The sequence below is a fragment of the Scyliorhinus torazame genome, chromosome 17, assembly GCF_047496885.1.
Source record: "Scyliorhinus torazame isolate Kashiwa2021f chromosome 17, sScyTor2.1, whole genome shotgun sequence".
NCBI lineage: Eukaryota > Metazoa > Chordata > Chondrichthyes > Carcharhiniformes > Scyliorhinidae > Scyliorhinus > Scyliorhinus torazame.
In genome coordinates this window covers 139,939,559-139,963,925 of record NC_092723.1, presented here as the reverse complement: position 1 = coordinate 139,963,925, position 24,367 = coordinate 139,939,559, and the positions used below count along the sequence as shown (strand labels likewise).

General features: G+C 51.6%; 1 protein-coding gene across 7 annotated transcripts in view; it reads right to left on the bottom strand.

Annotated features, from left to right (window-relative positions):
- cog7 (component of oligomeric golgi complex 7) overlaps window positions 1–19,028 on the bottom strand; it is a 92,895-nt gene extending 73,867 nt beyond the window's left edge. The window contains exon 1 of one of the 7 annotated variants that reach the window (XM_072481177.1): window positions 18,917–19,028. The gene's annotated coding sequence lies outside the window, so the exon portion shown is untranslated. Of the gene's footprint in view, window positions 1–18,641; window positions 18,799–18,844 lie in introns of those variants that run through there. The other 6 variants (XM_072481181.1, XM_072481176.1, XM_072481178.1 and 3 more) reach the window with 6 other exon arrangements.
- Between the last annotated feature and the right edge of the window lie 5,339 nt (window positions 19,029–24,367).

Sequence of the window (24,367 nt, the reverse complement as noted above, 5' to 3'; positions counted from 1 at the left end):
ATCGTACAAGAGGTTGAAAAGAGCACGAGCGGGAGAGATCGCACAAGAGGTTGAAAAGAGCGCGAGCGAGAGAGATCGTACAAGAGGTTGTAAAGCGCGTGAGAGATAGTACAAGAGGTTGAAAAGAGCGTGAGCGGGAGAGATCGTACAAGAGGTTGAAATTGTGCGAGCGGGAGAGATCGTACAAGAGGTTGAAAAGAGCACGAGCGGGAGAGATCGTACAAGAGATTGAAAAGAGTGCGAGCGGGAGAGATGGTACAAGAGGTTGAAAAGAGTGTGAGTGGGAGATCGCACAAGAGGTTGAAAAGAGCTCGAGCGGGAGAGATCGTACAAGAGGTTGAAAGTGGGAGATCGCACAAGAGGTTGAAAAGAGCTTGAGCGGGAGAGATCGCACAAGAGGTTGAAAAGAGGGCGAGCGGGAGAGATTGCACAAGAGGTTGAAAAGAGCGCGAGCGGGAGAGATTGCACAAGAGGTTGAAAAGAGCGCGAGCGGGGGAGATCGTACAAGAGGTTGAAAAGAGCACGAGCGGGAGAGATCGCACAAGAGGTTGAAAAGAGCGCGAGCGAGAGAGATCGTACAAGAGGTTGAAAAGAGCGTGAGCGAGAGAGATCGCACAAGAGATTGAAAAGAGCGCGAGCGGGAGAGATCGTACAAGAGGTTGAAAAGATCGCGAGCGAGAGAGATCGTACAAGAGGTTGAAAAGAGCGTGAGCGGGAGAGATTGCACAAGAGTTTGAAAAGAGCGCGAGCGGGAGAGATCGTACAAGAGGTTGAAAAGAGCGCGAGCGGGAGAGATCGGACAAGAGGTTGAAAAGAGCGCGAGCGGGAGAGATCGTACAAGAGGTTGAAAAGAGTGTGAGTGGGAGATCGCACAAGAGGTTGAAAAGAGCTCGAGCGGGAGAGATCGTACAAGAGGTTGAAAAGAGCGCGAGTGGGAGATCGCACAAGAGGTTGAAAAGAGCTCGAGCGGGAGAGATCGCACAAGAGGTTGAAAAGAGCGCGAGCGAGAGAGAACGTACAAGAGGCTGAAAAGGGTGTGAGCAGGAGAGGTCGCACAAGAGGTTGAAATGAGCTGGAGAGATCGTACAAGAGGTTGAAATGAGCGGGAGAGTTCGTACAAGAGGTTGAAAAGAGCATGAGAGATAGTACAAGAGGTTGAAAAGAGCGTGAGCAGGAGAGAGCGTACAAGATGTTGAAAATAGTGCGAGCGGGAGAGATCGTACAAGAGGTTGAAAAGAGCGTGAGCGGGAGAGATCGTACAAGAGGTTGAAAAGAGCGCGAGCGGGAGAGATCGGACAAGAGGTTGAAAAGAGCCCGAGCGAGAGATCGTACAAGAGGTTGAAAAGAGCGCGAGCGGGAGAGATCGCACAAGAGGTTGAAAAGAGCGCGAGCGAGAGAGATCGTACAAGAGGTTGAAAAGAGCGTGAGCGAGAGAGATCGCACAAGAGATTGAAAAGAGCGCGAGCGGGAGAGATTGCACAAAAGTTTGAAAAGAGCGCGAGAGGTAGAGATCGTACAAGAGGTTGAAAAGAGAACAAGCGGGAGTGATCGCACAAGAGGTTGAAAAGAGCGCGAGCGAAAGAGATCGTACAAGAGGTTGAAAAGAGCACGAGCGGGAGAGATCGCAGAAGAGGTTAAAAAGAGCGCGAGCGAAAGAGATCGTACAAGAGGTTGAAAAGAGCATGAGCGAGAGCGATCGCACAAGAGGTTGAAAAGAGCGTGAGCGAGAGAGATCGCACAAGAGGTTGAAAAGAGCGCGAGCGAGAGAAATCGTACAAGAGGTTGAAAAGAGCGCGAGCGGGAGAGATCGTACAAGAGGTTGAAAAGTGCGCGAGCGAGAGAGATCGTACAAGTGGTTGAAAAGAGCGCGAGCGGGAGAGATCGTACAAGAGGTTGAAAAGTGCGCGAGCGAGAGAGATCCAGTGAGAGGTTGTTCAGTCCAGTCTGTGAACCGACCGCATTCAAAAAAAAAGGGATCACAGGGAAATAGCTAAATAATTGGTTGATGAGTATTTTGCTCATTTGTCTTTCCAAACTCAATTTATTCGTAATTTTAAGGTTTGATTAGTAAATTTTACTGGCAGTAATATACCTTATTTGGAGTAGTAGGGTTTATTAATTATAAGTTATGAAAAATAAATGAGTTAATCCATAATAAAGATGGCAGGGCAGGTGATGTGAAGCGACTGCAGAATGTGGGAGCTTCTGGACTCCAGTGTGATCCAGGGCAAACACATCTGTAGTAAGTGCCTGCAGCCTCAGGAGAGGTGAGGTCTGAGCTGCAGACACTGTGATGCATCCTGGGCGGAATTCCCCAGACACTTTGTTCCATGAGGCGGTCATACCCTTTAGAGTAGGGTCATCCGATTTGGTCAGTGATCAGAGATAGGAGGGTGTGATTGCAAGTGAGACCAGTTAAGGGGATCGAGAAGGTACAAATTGTGGAGCTTCAGCCTCTGCAATTCCCCAACTGGCTTGAGCTTCTTACAAACTGTATGGGTGAAGGCGTGGACTGCAGGGTCTACATTACATCGCCCATCAGTCGCCCTGAACCAAGTTCCAGTCATATGCTCCATATAGCAAGGACATAGTTGGAAAGAAAATCAAACAGATCGCCGACAACAAATAGAAAAAACAATCCTAGCAACATGTAGAAGATCGCAGCACCAATCCCTTGAAGATCACAGAATAGGAGAAAGCATCGAGGGACCTTAAACTTGGCAAAACAGCAGGATGTGACAACACCCCACTAGAATTCCTGAAACAACTTGTGCCCCGTGTTTGTACCTTGTTGACTCAGTTCCAAAGAATCATCAACCCAAACTTACTCCCAAGGTGACACAAGGAAAAAAATCATCGCCATTCCAAAACCTGGAAAAGATCTCACATTGGTAGCCAGATATTCATCGATTTCACTACTTTCTGTGTGTTTTAAGATACTTGAGCAGCATATCCTGCAACGCATATCTCCAGAAGTAGAGATTGTCCTTAATGTCAACCAAGCTGCTGTCCGTCAGGGGCAGAGCACCTGATCAAGTTCTTGCACTCATCACCTACATTGAAGACAGGCATGGTGCTACTAGACCTCACAGCTGCCTATGATACAGCGTGGCACACTGGTCTGCCCCTAAAGCTGTTCAGAATGCTTCCAACCTGAGGTCGGGGCACTCCTTCACAACTCTGATTATTCAGAGTTCACCTTGAGCAAGGGAGAAGTTCATGGAGATGTCAGGCCAATGGACTACCACAAAGCTCAGTGCTAGCCCCAATCCTTTTCAACATATATGCAAATGACTTTCCAACAACCACTCCCCGCAAGTTCAGCTGCGCTGATGACATCTGTTGTGCCACCCAAGCTCCATCCTTCAGCACTCTGGACGAGACACAGAACAAAGATGTTACAAAGTTGATGGGCCATTGCAGCATATAGTGTCTCACGTTAAATCCCCCTAAAACTACATCCAGTATATTCCATTTCCACAATGTCAGTGCCAAACACAAATTGCATATCGACATGGACGGCCAGAGACTAAAGCAGGATCTCAACCCAACATACTTAGAAGTGACTCTATATAGGATTCTGTCCTTTCAGAAACACTTGAAGAAAACAGCAGCAAAGGTCAAAACCAGATACAACCTACTAACCAAGCTTGCTGGATCTACTTGGGGAGCTGCTGCCGCAACACTCTGGATACCATCACTTGCCCCACCATACGCCGCAGCAAAGTACTGTGCACCTGTCTTACACACATCTTGCTGACACTCAATTGAATGCAATAATGCACATCATAACTGGAACTCCCCATTCAACACCCCTTCCCTGGCTTCCTGTCCTTGTAAACATTACTCCCCTGACACACCCGTTGACTGACAAAAGCCCACAAGCTGGTTGAAACCATCCATACCTCACCCCACCCATCACTGCATGATGACTTGTCCAACCCACCCACTGCCTACCTTCCGTCTCGGTGCCCCATATGGAGGACCCTTCCTGACCAAGATCTACCAACAGATATCCTCTGGATCAAGGAATGGGAAACTCAGGAACTCATTAACAAGTTCCTTCTGACAAACCCCATCTGTCACACGGTAAGAGTGGCCCTTGCTAAGTACAGGAGAGGCCAGGGTCTCCTGGCCAACCTTCACTGCTGGGGCCTCAGAACAAACCCCTATGCACTTGTGGAAAGACACTAACAGGGCTGCACATTACCGAGGAATGTCCCCTCTGCAGACTAAGTGGTGGACTGATCACCTTAAACTCAGCAAATGAGGCGCTAGGCTTTGGGGATTTTAATTTGTGATGTAAATAAATAAATAATGGCAGCAGGGGACAGCATAGCCAGGGGATAGATACAATTCTCTTTAGCCAAGAGCGAAAATCCAGACAATTGTGATGCCTAGGTTCAGGACATCTGCTCTGGGCTAGAGAAAATCTTGCAGTGGGAGGTAGCTTGTCTAGTGATCGTGCTCCACATCGGTACCAATGACATAGGAAGAACGAGGAAAGAGGGAGTATAAGCAGCTAGGAGCTAAACTAAAAAGCAGGCCCTCAAAGGTAATAATCTTTGGATTGCTAACTGAGCCATGAGCAAAATGGCGTAGGATAAATAAGATCAGAAAATTAAATGGGTGGCTCAAAGACTGGTGTGGGAAAATTGGATTTCAATTCATGTGCAATGCAACCAGTACTGGGGTACGTGTGAGCTGTACAATTGAGACGTCCTTCACCTGAACTGTGCTGAGCCCAGTGTTCTGGCAAGTCATATAACTAGGACCTGAACTGTGCTGAGCCCAGTGTTCTGGCAAGTCATATAACTAGGGTAGTAGAGAGGGCTTTAAACTATGTAGTTGGGAAGAAGGATTAAGTTTGGCAAAATGTGATAAATTAAATAGAGAAGGCAAGGGAGCAGGCAAGGGGGCAAGGTAGCAATAAGGGAAATGATGATCAGAGTGTGGCAGGAAGGGACAGACCGAAGTATGCATCAGCAGATAGGTATACTGCTTACAATAATAGTAAAAAGACAGAAATAAAGGCTCTGCATCTGAATGCATGTTGCATTCATAATGAAGCGGATGAATTGACAGCACAAATAGAAATAAATATGTACATTACAGAGACATGGCTATAGAATGACAAACACCGGGACATGAAGATTTAAGGGTACATGACACTTCATAAGGACAGGAAGCCAGGTAAAAGTGAATCAAGGTTGCAATAGAGGGAGATGACCTTAGTTCTGGAGATCAAGGTGTAGAATCAGTTTGGGTACAGAGAAGAAATAGTAAAGGTAGGAAGCCATTTGTGGGGTGGTTTATAATTCCCCAAGTAGTAGTTTAGTCGGGCAGCATGGTCGGCACGGGCTTGGAGTGCCGAAGGGCCTGTTCCTGTGCTGTACATTTCTTTGTTCTTTGTTGAAAAGTAACCACATTGTAGGATAGGTTATACAGGAGGGAAAGATGGGAGCTTGTGAGAATGATATGGCAATAATCATGGGCAAATTCTTTTTTTTTTTTTTAAAAAAAGAGTGCCCAATTCATTTCTTCCAATTAATGGGCAATTTAGTGTGGTCAATCCACCTACCCTGCACAGAGAACATATAACAGTACAGCACAGTACAGGCCCTTCGACCCACGATGTTGTGCCGAGCATTTATCCTAATCTAAGATCAACCTAACCGACACCCCTTCAATTTACTGCTGTCCATGTGCCTGTCCAAGGGTCGCTTAAAAGTCCCTAATGACTCTGACTCCACCACCTCTGCTGGCAGTGCATTCCACGCACCCACCACTCTCTGTTAAAGAACCTACATCTGAGATCTCCACTATACCTTCCTCCAATCACCTTAAAATTATGTCCCCTCCTGACAGCCATTTCCGCCCTGGGGAAAAGTCTCTGGCTATCCACTCTATCCATGCCTCTCATCACCTTGTACACCTCTATCAAGTCACCTCTCTTCCTTCTTCGCTCCAGTGAGAAAAGCCCGAGCTCCCTCAACCTTTCTTCATAAGCCATGCCCTCCAGTCCAGGCAGCATCCTGGTAAATCTCCTCTGTACCCTCTCCAAAGCATCCACATCCTTCCTATAATGAGGCGCCAGAACTGGACACAATATTCCAAGTGTGGTATAAAGCTGCAGCAAAACCTCGCGGCTCTTAAACTCAATCTCACTGTTAATGAAAGCCAACACATCATATGCCTTCTTAACAACCCTATCAACCTGGGTGGCAACTTTGAGGGATCTATGTACGTGGACCCCAAGATTCCTCTGTTCCTCCACACTTCCAAGAATCCTGCCTTTAACCCTGTATTCAGCATTCAAATTCGACCTTCCAAAATGAATCACTTCACATTTATCGAGGTTGAACTCCATCTGCCACTTCGCAGCCCAGCTCTGCATCCTGTCAATGTCCTGTTGTAACCTGCAACAGCCCTCGACACAATCTACAACTTCCCCAACCTTCGTGACATCAGCAAACTTACTAACCCACCCTTCCACTTCCTCATCCAAGTCATTTATAAAAACCACCAAGAGCAAAGGTCCCAGAACAGATCCCTGCAGGACACCACTGGTCACCGACCTCCAGGTGGAATACTTTCCATCCACTACCACTCGCTGTCTTCTTTCGGCCAGCCAATTCTGTATCCAGACAGCCAAATTTCCCTGTATCCCATGCCCCCTAACTTTCTGAATGAGCCTACCATGAGGAAACTTATCAAATGCCTTACCGAAATCCATATACACCACATCCACTGCCCGACCTTCATCAATGTGTCTCGTCACATCCTCAAAGAATTCAATGAGGCTTGTGAGGTCTGACCTGCCCCTCACAAAGCCATGCTGACTATCTTCAATCAAACTATGTATTTCTAAATAATCATAAATTCTATCTCTCAGAATCCTTTCCAATATTTTGCTCACCACAGACATAAGACTGATGGGTCTGTAATTCCCAGAGATTTCCCTATTCCCTTACTTGAACAGGGGAACAACGTTCGCCTCCCTTCAATCATCCGGTACTACTCCAGTGGAGAGTGAGGATGCAAAAATCATCGTCAACAGCGCAGCAATCTCCTCTTTCACTTCCCGTAGTAACCGTGGGTATATCCTGTCAGGCCCAGGGGACTTATCTATCCTGATGCTTTTCAAAATTTCCAGCACATCCTACTTCTTAATATCAACCTGTTCAAGTCTATTAACCTGGTTCACACTGTTCTCATGAGCAACAAGGTCCCTCTCTCTACTGAATACTGAAGTAAAATATTCATTTAGGGCCTCCCCCATCTCCTCAGATTCTAGGCACAAGTCCCCTCCACTGTCCCCGATTGCCCTACTCTCACTGATTGCCCTACTCTCACTGATTGCCCTACTCTTCACCTTACCATTCCTTCCTCGTCTCAGTGGGACAAAACTATCCAGCACTCGCAGCAAGTGCTCCTTAAACAACCCCCACATTACTGTTGTGCATTTCCCCAAGAACAATTGTTCCCACTTTATGCTCCTCAGCTCCTGTCTAATAGCAGTATAATTTACCCTCCCCCAATTAAATACCTTCCCATACTGTCTGTCCCTATCCCTCTCCATGACTATGTTAAAGGTCAAGGACTTGTGGTCACTGTCACCGAAATGCTCTCCCACCGAGACATCTGACACCTGGCCTGGTTCGTTGCCGAGCACCAAGTCCAATATGGCCTTCCCCCTAGTCGGCCTATCTGCATATTGAGTCAGGAATCCTTCCTGGACACACCTGACAAAATCTGCTCCATCCAATCCATTTGCAGTAAGGAGGGTCCAGTCAATATTAGGGAAGTTGAAGTCACCCATGACAACAACTCTATTACTTCTGCACCTTTCCAAGATCTGCCGCCCAATCTGTTCCTCCATCTCTCTGCTGCTATTGGTGAGTCTATAGAAAACTCCCAATAAAGTGACTGTTCCTTTCTTGTTTCTGACTTCCACCCATACTGACTCAGTAGACAAGCCCTCCTCAACTACCTCCTTTTCTGCAGCTGTGATGCACTCCCTAATTAACAGTGCCACCCACCCTCCTCTTTTGCCTCCCTCACTCTTCTTCTGAAAACGACTAAACCCCGGAGCATCTGACAACCATTCCTGCCCCCGTGAAATCCATGTCTCCATAATGGCCACAACATCGTAGTTCCAAGTACTGATCCATGCTCTAAGTTCATCTCCCTTACTCCTGGCACCCCTTGCATTGAAACAGGCACATCTTTGGGTTGTGGGGGCAAGACCCACGCGGACACGGGGTTAATGTGCAAACTCCACACGGACAATGACCCGGGAACCTTGGCGCCGTGAGGCAGCAGTGCTAACCACTGTGCCACCGTGCTGCCCTATCATGGGTGATTTCAATCTACAAATAGAACAAATCAGATTGACAAAGGTAACCTGGATGATGAGTTGATAATATTTTCAGGATAGTTTCCTGGAACACATTCTATTGCCAACCAAAAACCAGCCTGTACTAGATTGGCTAATAGGAACATACGTCTTAAGAGCAGTAGACCATTTAGCTCCTCAAGCCTGGTCCCCCATTTGATAAGATCATGGCTGATCTGGTTGTGGGCTCAACTTCACTTTCCTGTCTGCCCCATAACACTTGACTCCCTTATCTATGAAAAAATCTATCTAATTCAATCTTGAATAAATTCAATGGCCTGCACAGCTGTCTGGGGAAGAAAATTCCACAGGCTAACGGCCGGAGAAAAAACTTTCTCCGCATCTCTGTCATAAATGGTAGACCTCTTATTCTTAAACTGTGTCGCCCAGTTCTTGTCTCCCCAACAAGTGGAAACGTCCTCCCGGTATTCACCCCATCAAATCTCCTCAGGATCTTGTATGTTTCAATAAGATAACCTCTCATTCTTCTAAACTGAAACAGGTAATGGCCCAATCTGCTCAACCTTACTTCATTAGCTAAGCCCCTCATCCCAGGAATGAGTTGAGTGAAATGCTTCTACTGCAATTATATGTTTTTTCAAGTAAGGAACCCAAAACTGTACAAAGTGTTCCAAATAAATAAAAGCAAATTACGGCGGTTGCTGGAATCTGAAAACAAAATAGAAAATGCTGGAAAATCTCAGCAGGTCTGGCAACATCTGTAAGGAGAGAAAAGAGCTAATGTTTCAAGTCCAGATTACGCTTTGTCAAAGCTGTGTTCCAAATGTGGTCTTACCAAGGCCCTGTAAAGCTGCAGTAAAACTTCCCTACTGTTATCTTCCATTTCCCTTGCAATAAAAATTCAGAATGTCCAATTCACCTAACAAGCACATCTTTCGGGACTTGTGGGAGAGCGCCCGGAGGAAACCCACGCAGACACGGGGAGAACGTTCAGACTCTGCACAGACAGTGACCCAAGCCGGGAATTGAACCCGGGTCCTAGGTTAAGTGAGTGGCCAAAAATTTGACATTTAGGGTATACTGTAGGAAAATTTGAACTTATCCACTTTGGCAGGTATAATTGAATATATTAAATGGGGTGATCACAGAACTCAGTGGTACAGAAGGATCTGGGTGTCCTAGTTCATCAATCATAAAACGTTAGTGTGCAGGTACAGCAAGTGATTAGAAAGATAAATGGAATGTTGTTATTTATTGCAAGGGGAATGGAATATAAAATTAGGGATGTTTGACTGCAGTTGTACAGGGCATTGGTGAGACTACATCTGGAGTACTGTGTATAGCTTTGGTCTCCTTATTTAAGAAAGGACATAAATGCAGTAGAAGCAGTTCAGAGAAGGTTCATTTGACTGATACCTGGAATGGGAGGGTCCATCTTATGAGGAAAGGTTGAAAAAGCTGGCCTGTATCCATTGGACTTTACAGGAATAAGAGGTGATCTTATTGAAGTATATAAGTTTGTGAAGGGATTTGATAAGGTGAATGCCGAAAGGAGCTTTCGGCTTATGGGAGAAGCTATAACTAGAGGATGCAGTTCAAAAATGCGAATGGTCCCATTTACGGGGATGAGGAGAAATGTTTTCTTTCAGAGGGTCATGAGTCGTTGGAACTCTCTTCTCCAGAGAATGGTGGAAACAGGATTGTTGAATACATTTAAGTATATCCTTGACTAAGAAGGGAGTGAAAGGATATAGAGGTAGACAGGAATGTCAAGATGAGGCCACAATCTCATTAACATTAATATTAGTGAGTAGTCAAATGGCCTCCTCCTTCATAATTCCTTTGTTTGTATGGAACCATACAAGTGAGTGCGATCCCAATGGACAACGATGGAGAGGCATTGCAGGAGAATGGTCATTGAATTTATTGAAGGCAGAAGTAAACAGATTTTTGTCGACAAAGGAGTCAAGAGTTACGCACAGCCAAATCGGCCATGATCTTATTGAATAGTGGAGCAGGCACAAAGGGCTGAATGCCTACTCCTATGGTGTGGTCAACTAGAATTGAAAAGGGCAAGGGATGGTTTCCTATAGTCCAGATCACATATATTGGTCAGCTCCTCTCAATCACACTGTGGTACTCTTAATAACCAACCATTGGTAAAGTTACACAAGTGTAACTTTAAAAGCAGTGTACCCGAACAGCGCCAGAGTGTGGCGACTGGGGGATTTTTCACAGTAATATCATTGCAGTGTTAATGTGAGCCTACTTGTGACACTAATAAAGATTATTATTGGTTGGTGAGCCTATTACTGGACATCATCACTACAAGTATAAGGCAAGGTTTGGGGGAATTATTTTTGGTGGAATTATCAGGACACTGAATGGCCGGCAAGAAAGAGTGGTTTCATAATTACTTTTACACAAAATTATATTAAATTTACATCGCAAAAACAGGCCATTGAAACCAGCTGGTCCAACTCGCTGTTTATACTCCATGTGAGCCTCCCCCATCCTACTTCATTAAAATTTATTGGTATGACATTTTCTTTCTGACTCCACCAAGTTATCTAGCTGCCTGTAAATATTAAATTCACCTCCTTCTAATCGTGAGGCCCATATTCAAACCACTGAGTGAAGCTTCTCCAGAATTTCCCATTGGGGTTATTGGTGACTATCATATTGATTTTCATTGCCCATCCCGATTTATGACCCCAGGTTTCCCAATAAGTGGAAATATCATCATTACATTTACTCTCATCAAACCCCTTCAATAATTAATTTTTTAAATTATAAATTTAGAGTACCCAATTAATTTTTTCCAAGGGGCAATTTAGCGTGGGCAATCAGCCTGCACTGCACATCTTTGGGGTGTGGGGGCAAAACCCACCCAAACACGGGGAGAATGTGTAAACTCCACACGCAGTGACACAGAGCCAGGATCGAACCTGGGACCTCGGCGCCGCGAGGCAGCAATGCTAACCACTGTGCCACCGTGCTGCCCTCTTCAATAATATTAAAGACTCAAGTTAACCCTCAACCTTCCCTTTTCTAGAGATGAGTCCCAGTCTGTTCAGTCTTTCCTAATAGTTAGAATATCCGAAAGAAAAATCGATAAATATTTTAAGATGGAAAATATTTAAGGGGAAAGGTTTCTACTTCTATAGCCCTCTTCCAAATTGCAATTACTGCTGGACTGTAGGAAACAGCAACAGCCAATTCCACAAACAGCAATGTGAAAATGATCATTTGATCACTTTTAATGACGCTGTTGCAGGGATAAACATTGCCCAGGATGCCAGGAAGAGTTCCTCTGCTCTTCTTCGAATAGTGGCCACGCTGACCCTCCTGACAGCGTGGAACTCCCTCCGCGCTGACCCTCCTGACAGCACAGCACTCCCTCCGTGCTGACCCTCCTGACACCTCAGCGCTTCCTCCACACTGACCCACCTGACAGCAGAGCACTCCCTCCGCGCTGACCCTCCTGACAGAGCAGCACTCCCTCCGTGCTGACCGTCCTGACACCTCAGCGCTTCCTCCGCACTGATCCTCCTGACTGCACAGCACTCCCTCCGCACTGACCGTCCTGACACCTAGGCGCTTCCTCCACGCTGACCCTCCTGACAGAGCAGCACTCCCTCCGTGCTGACCCTCCTGACACCTCAGCGCTTCCTCCGCACTGACCCTCCTGACAGAGCAGCACTCCCTCCGCACTGACCCTCCTGACTGCACAGCACTCCCTCCGCACTGACCCTCCTGACTACACAGCACTCCCTCCACGCTGACCCTCCTGACAGTGCGGAACTCCCTCTGTGCTGACGCTCCTGACACCCTCAGCGCTTCCTCCACGCTGACCCTCCTGACAGCACAGCACTCCCTCCGCACTGACCCTCCGGACAGCGCGGAACTCCCTCCGCGCTGACCCTCCTGACAGTGCGGAACTCCCTCTGTGCTGATGCTGCTGACACCCTCAGCACTCCCTCCGCACTGACCCTCCAGACAGCACAGCACTCCCTCCGCGCTGACCCTCCTGACAGCATGGCACTCGCTCCACACTGACTCTCCTAACACCGCAGTGCTTCCTCCGCGCTGACCCTCCTGACAGCACAGCACTCCCTCCGCACTGACCCTCCTGACAGCACAGCACTCCCTCCGCGCTGACCCTCCTGACAGCACAGCACTCCCTCCGCACTGACCCTCCTGACAGCACAGCACTCCCTCCGCACTGACCCTCCTGACAGCAGAGCACTTCCTCCGCACTGACCCTCCCGACAGCACAGCACTCCCTCCGCCCTGACCCTCCTGACAGCACAGCACTCCCTCCGCACTGACCCTCCAGACAGCACAGCACTCCCTCCGCACTGACCCTCCAGGCAGCACAGCACTCCCTCCGCACTGACCCTCCTGACAGCACAGCACTCCCTCCGCACTGACCCTCCTGACAGCACAGCACTCCCTCCGTGCTGACCCTCTGACAGCACAGCACTCCCTCCGCGCCGACCCTCCTGACAGCAGAGCACTTCCTCCGTGCTGACCCTCCTGACAGCACAGCACTCCCTCCGCACTGACCCTCCTGACACCGCAGCGCTTCTCCACGCTGACCCTCCTGACAGCACAGCACTCCCTCCGCACTGACCCTCCTGACTGCACAGCACTCCCTCCGCGCTGACCCTCCTGACTGCACAGCACTCCCTCCGCCCTGACCCTCCTGACAGCACAGCACTCCCTCCGCACTGACCCTCCTGACAGCACAGCACTCCCTCCGCACTGACCCTCCTGACAGCACAGCACTCCCTCCGTGCTGACCCTCTGACAGCACAGCACTCCCTCCGCGCCGACCCTCCTGACAGCAGAGCACTTCCTCCGTGCTGACCCTCCTGACAGCACAGCACTCCCTCCGCACTGACCCTCCTGACACCGCACTGACCCTCCTGACACCGCAGCGCTTCTCCACGCTGACCCTCCTGACAGCACAGCACTCCCTCCGCACTGACCCTCCTGACTGCACAGCACTCCCTCCGCGCTGACCCTCCTGACTGCACAGCACTCCCTCCGCACTGACCCTCCTGACACCGCAGCGCTTCTCCACGCTGACCCTCCTGACAGCACAGCACTCCCTCCGCACTGACCCTCCTGACTGCACAGCACTCCCTCCGTGCTGACCCTCCTGACTGCACAGCACTCCCTCCGCACTGACCCTCCCGACAGCACAGCACTCCCTCCGTGCTGACCCACCTGACAGCGTGGAACTCCCTCCGTGCTGGCGCTCCTGACACCCTCAGCACTCCCTCCGCACTGACCCACCTGACAGCACAGCACTCCCTCCGCACTGACCCACCTGACAGCACAGCACTCCCTCCGCACTGACCCTCCTGACAGTGCAGCACTCCCTCCGTGCTGACCCTCCTGACTGCACAGCACTCCCTCCGCGCTGACCCTCCTGACTGCACAGCACTCCCTCCGTGCTGACCCTCCTGACACCGCAGCACTTCTCCACGCTGACCCTCCTGACAGCACAGCACTCCCTCCGCACTGACCCTCCTGACTGCACAGCACTCCCTCCGTGCTGACCCTCCTGACTGCACAGCACTCCCTCCGCACTGACCCTCCCGACAGCACAGCACTCCCTCCGTGCTGACCCTCCTGACAGCGTGGAACTCCCTCCGTGCTGGCGCTCCTGACACCCTCAGCACTCCCTCCGCACTGACCCACCTGACAGCACAGCACTCCCTCCGCACTGACCCACCTGACAGCACAGCACTCCCTCCGCACTGACCCTCCTGACAGTGCAGCACTCCCTCCACGCTGACCCTCCTGACAGCACAGCACTCCCTCCGTGCTGACCCTCCTGACACCCTCAGCGCTTCCTCCGCGCTAACCCTCCTGACAGCGCGGAACTCCATCTGTGCTGCCCCTCCTGACACCTCAGCGCTTCCTCCACGCTGATCCTCCTGACAGCACAGCACTCCCTCCGCACTGACCCTCCTGAAACCTCAGCGCTTCCTCCATGCTGACCCTCCAGACAGCACAGCACTCCCTCCGTGCTGACCCTCCTGACACCTCAGCGCTTCCTCCGCACTGACCCTCCTGACAGCACAGCACTCCCTCCGCACTGACCCTCCTGACACCTCAGCGCTTCCTCCGCACTGACCCTCCTGACAGTGCGGAACTCCCTCCGCACTGACCCTCCCGACAGCACAGCACTCCCTCCGCACTGACCCTCCTGACAGCACAGCACTCCCTCCGTGCTGACCCTCCTGACACCTCAGCGCTTCCTCCGCACTGACCCTCCTGACAGCAGAGCACTCCCTCCGCGCTGACCCTCCTGACACCTCAGCGCTTCCTCCGCACTGACCCTCCTGACAGTGCGGAACTCCCTCCGCACTGACCCTCCCGACAGCACAGCACTCCCTCCGCACTGACCCTCCTGACAGCACAGCACTCCCTCCGCACTGACCCTCCTGACAGCACAGCACTCCCTCCGCACTGACCCTCCTGGCAGCACAGCACTCCCTCCGCGCTGACCCTCCTGACAGTGCGGAACTCCCTCCGCACTGACCCTCCCGACAGCACAGCACTCCCTCCGCACTGACCCTCCTGACAGCAGAGCACCCCCTCCGCGCTGACCCTCCTGACACCTCAGCGCTTCCTCCGCACTGACCCTCCTGACAGTGCGGAACTCCCTCCGCACTGACCCTCCCGACAGCACAGCACTCCCTCCGCACTGACCCTCCCGACAGCACAGCACTCCCTCCGCACTGACCCTCCCGACAGCACAGCACTCCCTCCGCACTGACCCTCCTGACAGCACAGCACTCCCTCCGCACTGACCCTCCTGACAGCACAGCACTCCCTCCGCACTGACCCTCCTGACAGCAGAGCACTCCCTCCGCACTGACCCTCCTGACAGCGTGGAACTCCCTCCGCGCTGACCCTCCTGACAGTGCGGAACACCCTCCGTGCTGACCCTCCTGACACCTTAGCGCTTCCTCCGCACTGACCCTCCTGACAGTGCGGAACACCCTCTGTGCTGACCCTCCTGACACCTTAGCGCTTCCTCCGCACTGACCCTCCTGACAGCGCGGAACTCCATCCGTGCTGCCCCTTGACACCTCAGCGCTTCCTCCGCGCTGACCCTCCTGACAGCATGGCACTCCCTCCACACTGACTCTCCTAACACCGCAGCGCTTCTCCGCGCTGACCCTCCTGACAGCACAGCACTCCCTCCGCACTGACCCTACTGACACCTGTGCTTCCTCCACGCTGACCCACCTGACAGCACAGTACTCCCTCCGTGCTGTCCCTCCTGATAGCACAGCACTCCCTCCGTGCTGACCCTCCTGACACCCTCAGCGCTTCCTCCGCGCTAACCCTCCTGACAGCGCGGAACTCCATCTGTGCTGCCCCTCCTGACACCTCAGCGCTTCCTCCACGCTGATCCTCCGGACAGCACAGCACTCCCGCCGCACTGACCCTCCTGAAACCTCAGCGCTTCCTCCACGCTGACCCTCCAGACAGCACAGCACTCCCTCCGTGCTGACCCTCCTGACACCTCAGCGCTTCCTCCGCACTGACCCTCCAGACAGCATAGCAATCCCTCCGTGCTGACCCTCCTGACACCTCAGCGCTTCCTCCACGCTGACCCTCCTGACAGCACAGCACTCCCTCCGCACTGACCCTCCTGACAGCACAGCACTCCCTCCGCACTGACCCTCCTGACAGCGTGGAACTCCCTCCGCGCTGACCCTCCTGACAGTGCGGCACTCCCTCCGCGCTGACCCTACTGACACCGCAGGGCTCCCTCCGCGCTGACCCTCTGACAGCACAGCACTCCCTCCGCACTGACCCTCCTGACAGCACAGCACTCCCTCCGTGCTGACCCTCTGACAGCACAGCACTCCCTCCGTGCTGACCCTCTGACAGCACAGCACTCCCTCCGTGCTGACCCTCCTGACAGCGCGGCACTCCCTCCGTGCTGACCCTCTGACAGCGCTGCACTCCCTCCGCACTGACCCTCCTGACAGCACAGCACTCCCTCCGTGCTGACCCTCTGACAGCACAGCACTCCCTCCGTGCTGACCCTACTGACACCGCAGGGCTCCCTCCGTGCTGACCCTCTGACAGCACAGCACTCCCTCCGCACTGACCCTCCTGACAGCACAGCACTCCCTCCGTGCTGACCCTCTGACAGCACAGCACTCCCTCCGTGCTGACCCTCCTGACAGCAGAGCACTCCCTCCGCACTGACCCTCCTGACACAGCAGCGGTCCCTCCGTGCTGACCCTCTGACAGCACAGCACTCCCTCCGTGCTGATCCTCCTGACAGCACAGCACTCCCTCCGCACTGACCCTCCTGACAGCACAGCACTCCCTCCGTGCTGACCCTCTGACAGCACAGCACTCCCTCCGCGCTGACCCTCCTGACAGCACCGCACTCCCTCCGCACTGACCGTCCTGGCAGCGTGGAACTCCCTCCGCACTGACCCTCTGACAGAGCACTTCCTCCGCACTGACCCTCCTGACAGCACAGCACTTCCTCCGCACTGACCCTCCTGACAGCACAGCACTCCCTCCGCACTGACCCTCCTGACAGCACAGCACTCCCTCCGCACTGACCCTCCTGACAGCACAGCAATCCCTCCGCACTGACCCTCCTGACAGCGTGGAACTCCCTCCGCACTGACCCTCCTGACAGTGCAGCACTCCCTCCGCACTGACCCTCCTGACAGTGCAGCACTCCCTCCGTGCTGACCCTCCTGACAGCACAGCACTCCCTCCGCACTGACCCTCCTGACAGCACAGCACTCCCTCCGCACTGACTCTCCCGACAGCACAGCACTCCCTCCGCGCCGACCCTCCTGACAGCAGAGCACTTCCTCCGTGCTGACCCTCCTGACAGCACAGCACTCCCTCCGCACTGACCCTCCTGACAGCACAGCACTCCCTCCGCACTGACCCTCCTGACACCTCAGCGCTTCCTCCACGCTGAGCCTCCTGACAGCAGAGCACTCCCTCCGCGCTGACCCTCCTGACAGCACAGCACTCCCTCCGCACTGACCCTCCCGACAGCACAGCACTCCCTCCGCACTGACCCTCCTGACAGCACAGCACTCCCTCCGTGCTGACCCTCCTGACAGCACAGCACTCCCTCTGCGCTGACCCTCTGACAGCGTAGCACTCCCTCCGTGCTGACCCTCTGACAGCAAAGCACTCCCTCCGCACTGACCCTCTGACAGTGCAGCACTCCCTCCGCATTGACTCTCTGACAGCACAGCACTCCCTCCGCGCTGACCCTCTGACAACGCAGCACTCCCTCTGAACTGACCCTCTGACAGCACAGCACTCCCTCATCGCTGACCCTCTGACAGCACAGCACTCCCTCATCGCTGACCCTCTGACAGCACAGCACTCCCTCTGAACTGACCCTCTGACAGCACAGCACTCCCTCCGCACTGACCCTCTGACAGCACAGCACTCCCTCATCGCTGACCCTCTGACAGCACAGCACTCCCTCCACACTGACCCTCTGACAGCACAGCACTCCCTCATCGCTGACCCTCTGACAGCACAGCAATCCCTCCGTGCTGACCCTCTGACAGCACAGCACTCCCTCAGTACTGACCCTCTGACAGTGCAGCACTCCCTCCGCACTGACCCTCTGACAGTGCAGTACTCCCTCAGTACTGACCCTCTGACAGCACAGCACTCCCTCCGCACTGACCCTCTGACAGTGCAGCACTCCCTCAGTGCTGACCCTCTGACAGTGCAGTACTCCCTCAGTACTGACCCTCTGACAGTGCAGCACTCCCTCAGCACTGACCCTCTGACAGTGCAGTACTCCCTCAGTACTGACCCTCTGACAGGGCAGCACTCCCTCAGCACTGACCCTCTGACAGTGCAGCACTCCCTCAGTGCTGACCCTCTGACAGGGCAGCACTCCCTCAGCACTGACCCTCTGACAGTGCAGCACTCCCTCAGCACTGACCCTCTGACAGTGCAGCACTCCCTCAGTACTGACCCTCTGACAGTGCAGTACTCCCTCAGTACTGACCCTCTGACAGTGCAGCACTCCCTCAGTACTGACCCTCTGACAGTGCAGTACTCCCTCAGTACTGACCCTCTGACAGTGCAGTACTCCCTCAGTACTGACCCTCTGACAGTGCAGTACTCCCTCAGTACTGACCCTCTGACAGTGCAGCACTCCCTCAGTACTGACCCTCTGACAGTGCAGTACTCCCTCAGTACTGACTCTCTGACAGTGCAGCACTCCCTCAGTACTGACCCTCTGACAGTGCAGCACTCCCTCAGTGCTGCAGGGACTGTCCTCCCGGATTTTGTGCTCGAGGCTGTGCAGTGGGTGGTGAATCCACTGCCTCCTGTCTCGGGGATGAAGGTTGTCCACTCTGCCAGACTGACACTGAGAGCGAACTCGCCAAAGCGCCAGATCAGGTGCAATGGGCTGAATGGCCTCCTTATGTTCAGTACCTCAGACGCCTGAATCCCAAACCCCGAATCCCAATGCCATCCCGGTGAGGATTGAAGAACGCGACTTGATACCTGCCCCCGGACTCGGCTCCCGCCCCGTAAATAAACCAAAAACTCGGCGAGGAAAACAGCAAAAGCCGCGGCTCCACCGCCACGCAACCGGAAAGTGGAGCGCATCCGGCCGCTGTCGCAAATCATACGCCGTAAAATGTCGCTTGGAACCACGCGGTCGCCATCTTGGTAAGGACACATTCCCCATTGAATGAGGTTTGAACTCTGAAGCTTGGCAATTAGCAAGCCAAAATCATGCAGGGGTCAAGTGCTTTTCCTTAAGTGTGCACGCCCCATAAACGAATACAAAAGTGCACATACATCATTGAGAGATGAAGACCCTCTGGATTTTCAGCACATGCCATACAATTTCAATACCTTAATGTGTAGCAGAATAGATATACCCTGGTGTGATCTATATAGACAAGTTAAATATCTTTGCACCATTTTGAAATATCTAATGTTTTTGACTATATTGAAGCAACATGATAGATATAGAATACCTTAATATTATTGTACTTTGTGTGATGGCCAGTTTGTAATGTTCTTTAAAGTATTTTATCTAACCTTCATCTTGGATGTGGTAGGACTGCAGAGCTTTGATCTGATCACTTGGTTATTGAATCACTCAGCTCCAATTATCGGATGCTGCTTAGTATGCATATAGTGCTGGGTTTTATCTTCACCAGGTTTGCATGTTATTTTTTAGTATGCATGGTGGTGCCACTAGCTGGCATACTCTTCTGCATTCTTCATTGACCCAGAGTTGGTCCCCTGGCTTGATGGTAATGGTAGGATGAGGAAAAGGCAGGACCATGAGTTTTCTGATTGTGGTGGAATACAGTTCTGCTGCTACTGGTGATGGCCTATTGTTCCTCATGTATGCCCAGTTGTGAGCTGCTAGACCTGTTTCTGAATCTGTCCCATACATAAAACACGGCAAGGATGAAGATGGAACTTTAATTCCACAAGGAATCCAAATCCATGCTGACCACTCCTAACAATGGACAAATGCGTTGGTGAGGATGAGGCCAAGTTGTTTTTGTCCCTTGTGTTTGTTCTCTCACCATACAGCCAGCCCACCCTGGCGAATCGGCACTTCACCCACTCTTGATGATGGATATTGAAGGTTCCCACCTTGGGTTCATTTTGTACATTTTTGTTCATTGCTTCTTCCAAGTCATGTTCAACATGGAGGTAGGTAGTAATCAACAAGAGATTTTCTTGCCCATGTTTGACCTGATGCCATTATACTTCATGGGTCTAGAACCAATGGTTAAGGCCCATCAGTCCATTTCCTCTTGACTGCATACCATTGTACCACCTGGCACATTACTGTTGGTGATGGGAGTCTGGGATATGGTCTGAGCTATAAGGTATGATGCAGTGAGTATTATGTCAGGGTGTTGTTAACTAGTCCTACATTTTACAGATGTTAAAACTATGCAGGCTCAATAGGGCAGGGTGTGCCATTGTTATATCTGATGCCTAGCTTGATGCTGGTTATTTCATCTGGTTTTATTGATACTCAACATTCTTTTGTCTTACAAACACAGAAAATGCTGTTAAATCTCAGCAGATCTGACAACATCTGTGGAGAGAACAGAGCTAATGTTCCGGGTCTGGCTGACTTGTCTTTCTTTTGGCTGGCTAAGTTATTTCATAGGGCAATTAAGAATCAGCCACTTTGCTGAGTCTGGAATCACATAGTGATAAGGACAGCAGCTTTCTTCCTCAAGATGTATTCGTGAGCCAGATGGGTTTTTCCATGTTTTGTTCCAGATTTATTGGATTTAAATTCCCCAGTTGGCATGGTGAGATTTGAACTCATGTCTCCCTATTAGTCCACATCCCTAGTTTACTTGGGCCACAACATAACCACATGTTCCCATTCTGACAATTAAATATTAACTGCCACTAACATATTTTGAATAACTCAAATTTAGAGTTAATAGTTACTTCACTATAGTTAAAGTGTTTTTTTTAATAAACAATTTTATTGAGGTATTTTTGGCATATAAAACAATGACATTGTATAGTACCATACAAAAGGAAAAGCAAGTAACACATAGTGCAAACCACGACTCCATTCGTGCAAGGACCTGCCTAAATCACCCCCTACTCTACACTACCCTAGCCCCCCCCCCCCCCCCTACTCTACACCACCCTAGGCCCTAGAGCTCCCGCCCCCCCCCCCTCCCCCACTGACAATTCTCCGCGATGAAGTCAATGAATGGCTGCCACCTCCTGGCGAACTCCGATAGTGAACCTCTCAAGGCGAACTTAACTTTTTCTAGACCGAGAAAGCTCGTCATGTCCGATCGTCATGCTTCGGTCTTCGGGGGCTTTGAGTCCCTCCATGCCAACAGTATTCGTCGCCGGGCTACCAGGGAAGCAAAGGCCAAGATGTCGGCTTCCTTCTCCTCCTGGACTCCCGGGTCCTCCGACACCCCAAAGATTGCCACCTCAGGACTCATTACCACCCCAGTTTTCAAAACCCGGGACATGATGTCCGCGAATCCCTGCCAGTACCCCCTGAGTCTAGGGCATGACCAGAACATGTGTACATGGTTAGCCGGCCCACCGGTGCATCTGGCACACTTGTCTTCCAGCCCGAAGAATTTACTCATCCGTGCCACCGTCACATGGGCCCGGTGCACGACCTTAAACTGGATCAGACTGAGCCTGGCACACGTTGCGGTCGTGTTTACTCTGCCCAGAGCTTCTGCCCAAATACCATCCTCCAGCTCCCCCCCCCCCCCTCCCCCTCCCCCCCCTGAGCTCCTCCTCCCACTTAAGCTTCAGGTCATCAGTCTGTGTATCCTCTGCTCCCATTAGTTCATTGTAAATATCTGAGACTCTTATCCTCACCCCATGAAACCATCCTGTCCTGCCTCCCCTTTTTGCGGGAGGCGTGGGAAGGACAGTACCAGTCTGCGCACTAAATCCCGCACCTGTATCTAAAGTCATTCCCTCCCGCCAGCCCGAACTTCTCCTCCAACGCCCTCATGCTCGGAAAGCTCCCTTCCAGGAACAGATCACTCACCCTCACAATCCCCATCCTCCGCCACAGTCGATACCCACCATCCATGTTCCCCGGGGCAAATCGGTGATTGCCACAGATTGGGGTCCACACCGATGCTCTCACTTCCCCTATATGCCTCCTCCACTGGCCCCAGATCCACAAAGCCGCCACCACTATAGGGCTACACGGAGTACCGCGTCAGTGGGAGCGGCAGAGGCGCCGTAACCAGGGCTGCCAAACTGGTGCCCCCACATGAAGCAGCCTCCATCCGCTCCCAGACGGACCCCGTGCCCACCATCCATTTCCTTAACATCGCTACGTTGGCCTCCCAGTAGTAGTTGCTAAAGTTCGGAAATGCCAGCCCCCCCCCTCCCCTCTGTTCCTTTCGAGCATCACCTTCCTCACCCGCGGGGACTTCCCCGCCCAGACAAATCCCAGGATAATTTTATTCAGCCTCTTGAAGAAGGATCTCGGGATGAAAATGGGGAGACACTGAAATATGAACAAGAATCTCGGGAGAATCATCATCTCTAGTGACAGCGGGAGCACATTCCAAATCCGAACCTCCTCCCTCACTCGTTCCACCAATCGGGACAGGTTGAGCTTATGAAACTTGCTCCAGTCCCGTGCCACCTGTATCCCCAAGTATCTAAAGCTTTCCCCTACCAGCCTGAACAGCAACCCCTTCAGCCTACTCTCCTGCCCCCTCGCCTGAATTACAAACAACTCGCTCTTAGCCATGTTCAATTTATATCCTGAAAACCGGCCAAATTCCCTCAGGATTTCCATGATACCGTCCATCCCCACCATTGGGTCCACTACATATAACAAATCATCCGTGTATAACAAGACTTTATGTTCAACTCCCGCCCCCCCCCACCCCCGGACCAGCCCTTTGAAGCTCTCAGAGCAATTGCCAGCGGCTCTATGGCCAGCGCGAACAGCAGTGGGGAGAGAGGGCAACCCTGTCTTGTCCCGCGGTGCAGCCTGAAGTAATCTGATGTTGTTCTGTTCGTCCTTACACTAGCCTCTGGGGCCTGGTATAACAGCCTAACCCAGTCAATGAACCCCTCCCCGAACCCAAACTGTCCCAGCACCTCCCAAAGATAGTCCCACTCGACCCGGTCAAAAGCCTTTTCCGCATCCATAGCTACCACTATCTCTGCCTCCCTGCTCTCCGGGGGCATCATAATCACATTCAGCAGCCTTCTTAGATTGGCCGCCAGTTGCCTGCCCTTTACGAACCCGGTTTGGTCCTCCGCAATTACGTCCGGTACAGTCCTCAATTCTAGTCGCCAGGATCTTGCCCAGTAACTTAGCATCTGCGTTGATCAAAGAGATCGGCCTATAAGACCCACAGGCCTCCGGGTCTTTATCCCGTTTCAGAATAAGCGAAATAGTGGCCTGCGACATAGTGACCCCTGTCTCTTGCCTCGTTAAAAACCCTGACCAGCACCGGCCCCACTATCTCGGCAAACGTTTTGTAAAACTCCACCAGATACCCATCTGGCCCTGGGGCTTTACCTGACTGCATGACCTTCAGGCCCCCCAGTACCTCTTCGATCCCAACCAGGGCCTCCAGTCCGTCTACCAACCCCTACCCACTCTTGGGAAGGTCAGTCCGTCCTGGAATTGTCTCATCCCCTCCGGTCTCCTGGGGGGTTCCGAAGTGTATAGCTTACTATAAAAGTCCCTAAACACCTTGTTCAGCCCTGCCGGGACCCCACCAGATTTCCCTCCCCATCCGCTATCCTTCCTACTTCCCTAGCCGCTTCTCTCTTCCTTAGTTGTTGCACGAGCATTCTGTTGGCCTTCTGTCCATGCTCATATATCGCGCCTTTTGCCTTTCTAAGCTGCTCTACAGCCTTGCCTATAGTCAGCACCCCGAACCCAGCCTGTAGCCTCTGTTGTTTCCTGAGTAACTCTGAGTAACTCTGGCCTCAGGGACTCTGCATAGCTCCTGTCCGTCCGTAAAATTTCCTGAACCAGTCGGTCCATTTTTGCCCTGTCTGTCCTGTCCCTATGGGCCCGGATTGAGATCAGCTCCCCTCTCACCACTGCCTTCAGTGCCTCCCAGAGCACTACTGCTGAGATTTCTCCGGTATGTTAAAGGTATTTTTAATGTATTAATGCATTAAACTGTGACACGAGTTTGATTTCATCCCAGAAGCTGTTTTGTCCAACAGTGATTGTGGTGAAGGAGATGATCCTTCTTTAACACTTGAGATAACAGCCAGAATTTTAAAAAAATGTTTATTCATAAAATGTTTTTGAAACAATAATATGGATTTTGTAAAGAGCTCTAACCTATTAAGGGATTAAATAAACTAATGAGGTTTGAAACCAACTGTCAATCAATATTGGTTTATGTTTGAATACAATATCAAATCTCTTATTTTTTAAGAGTTTGTCTCCGTTTATGAGACAGTGGGGTTGGCTTTACTCAA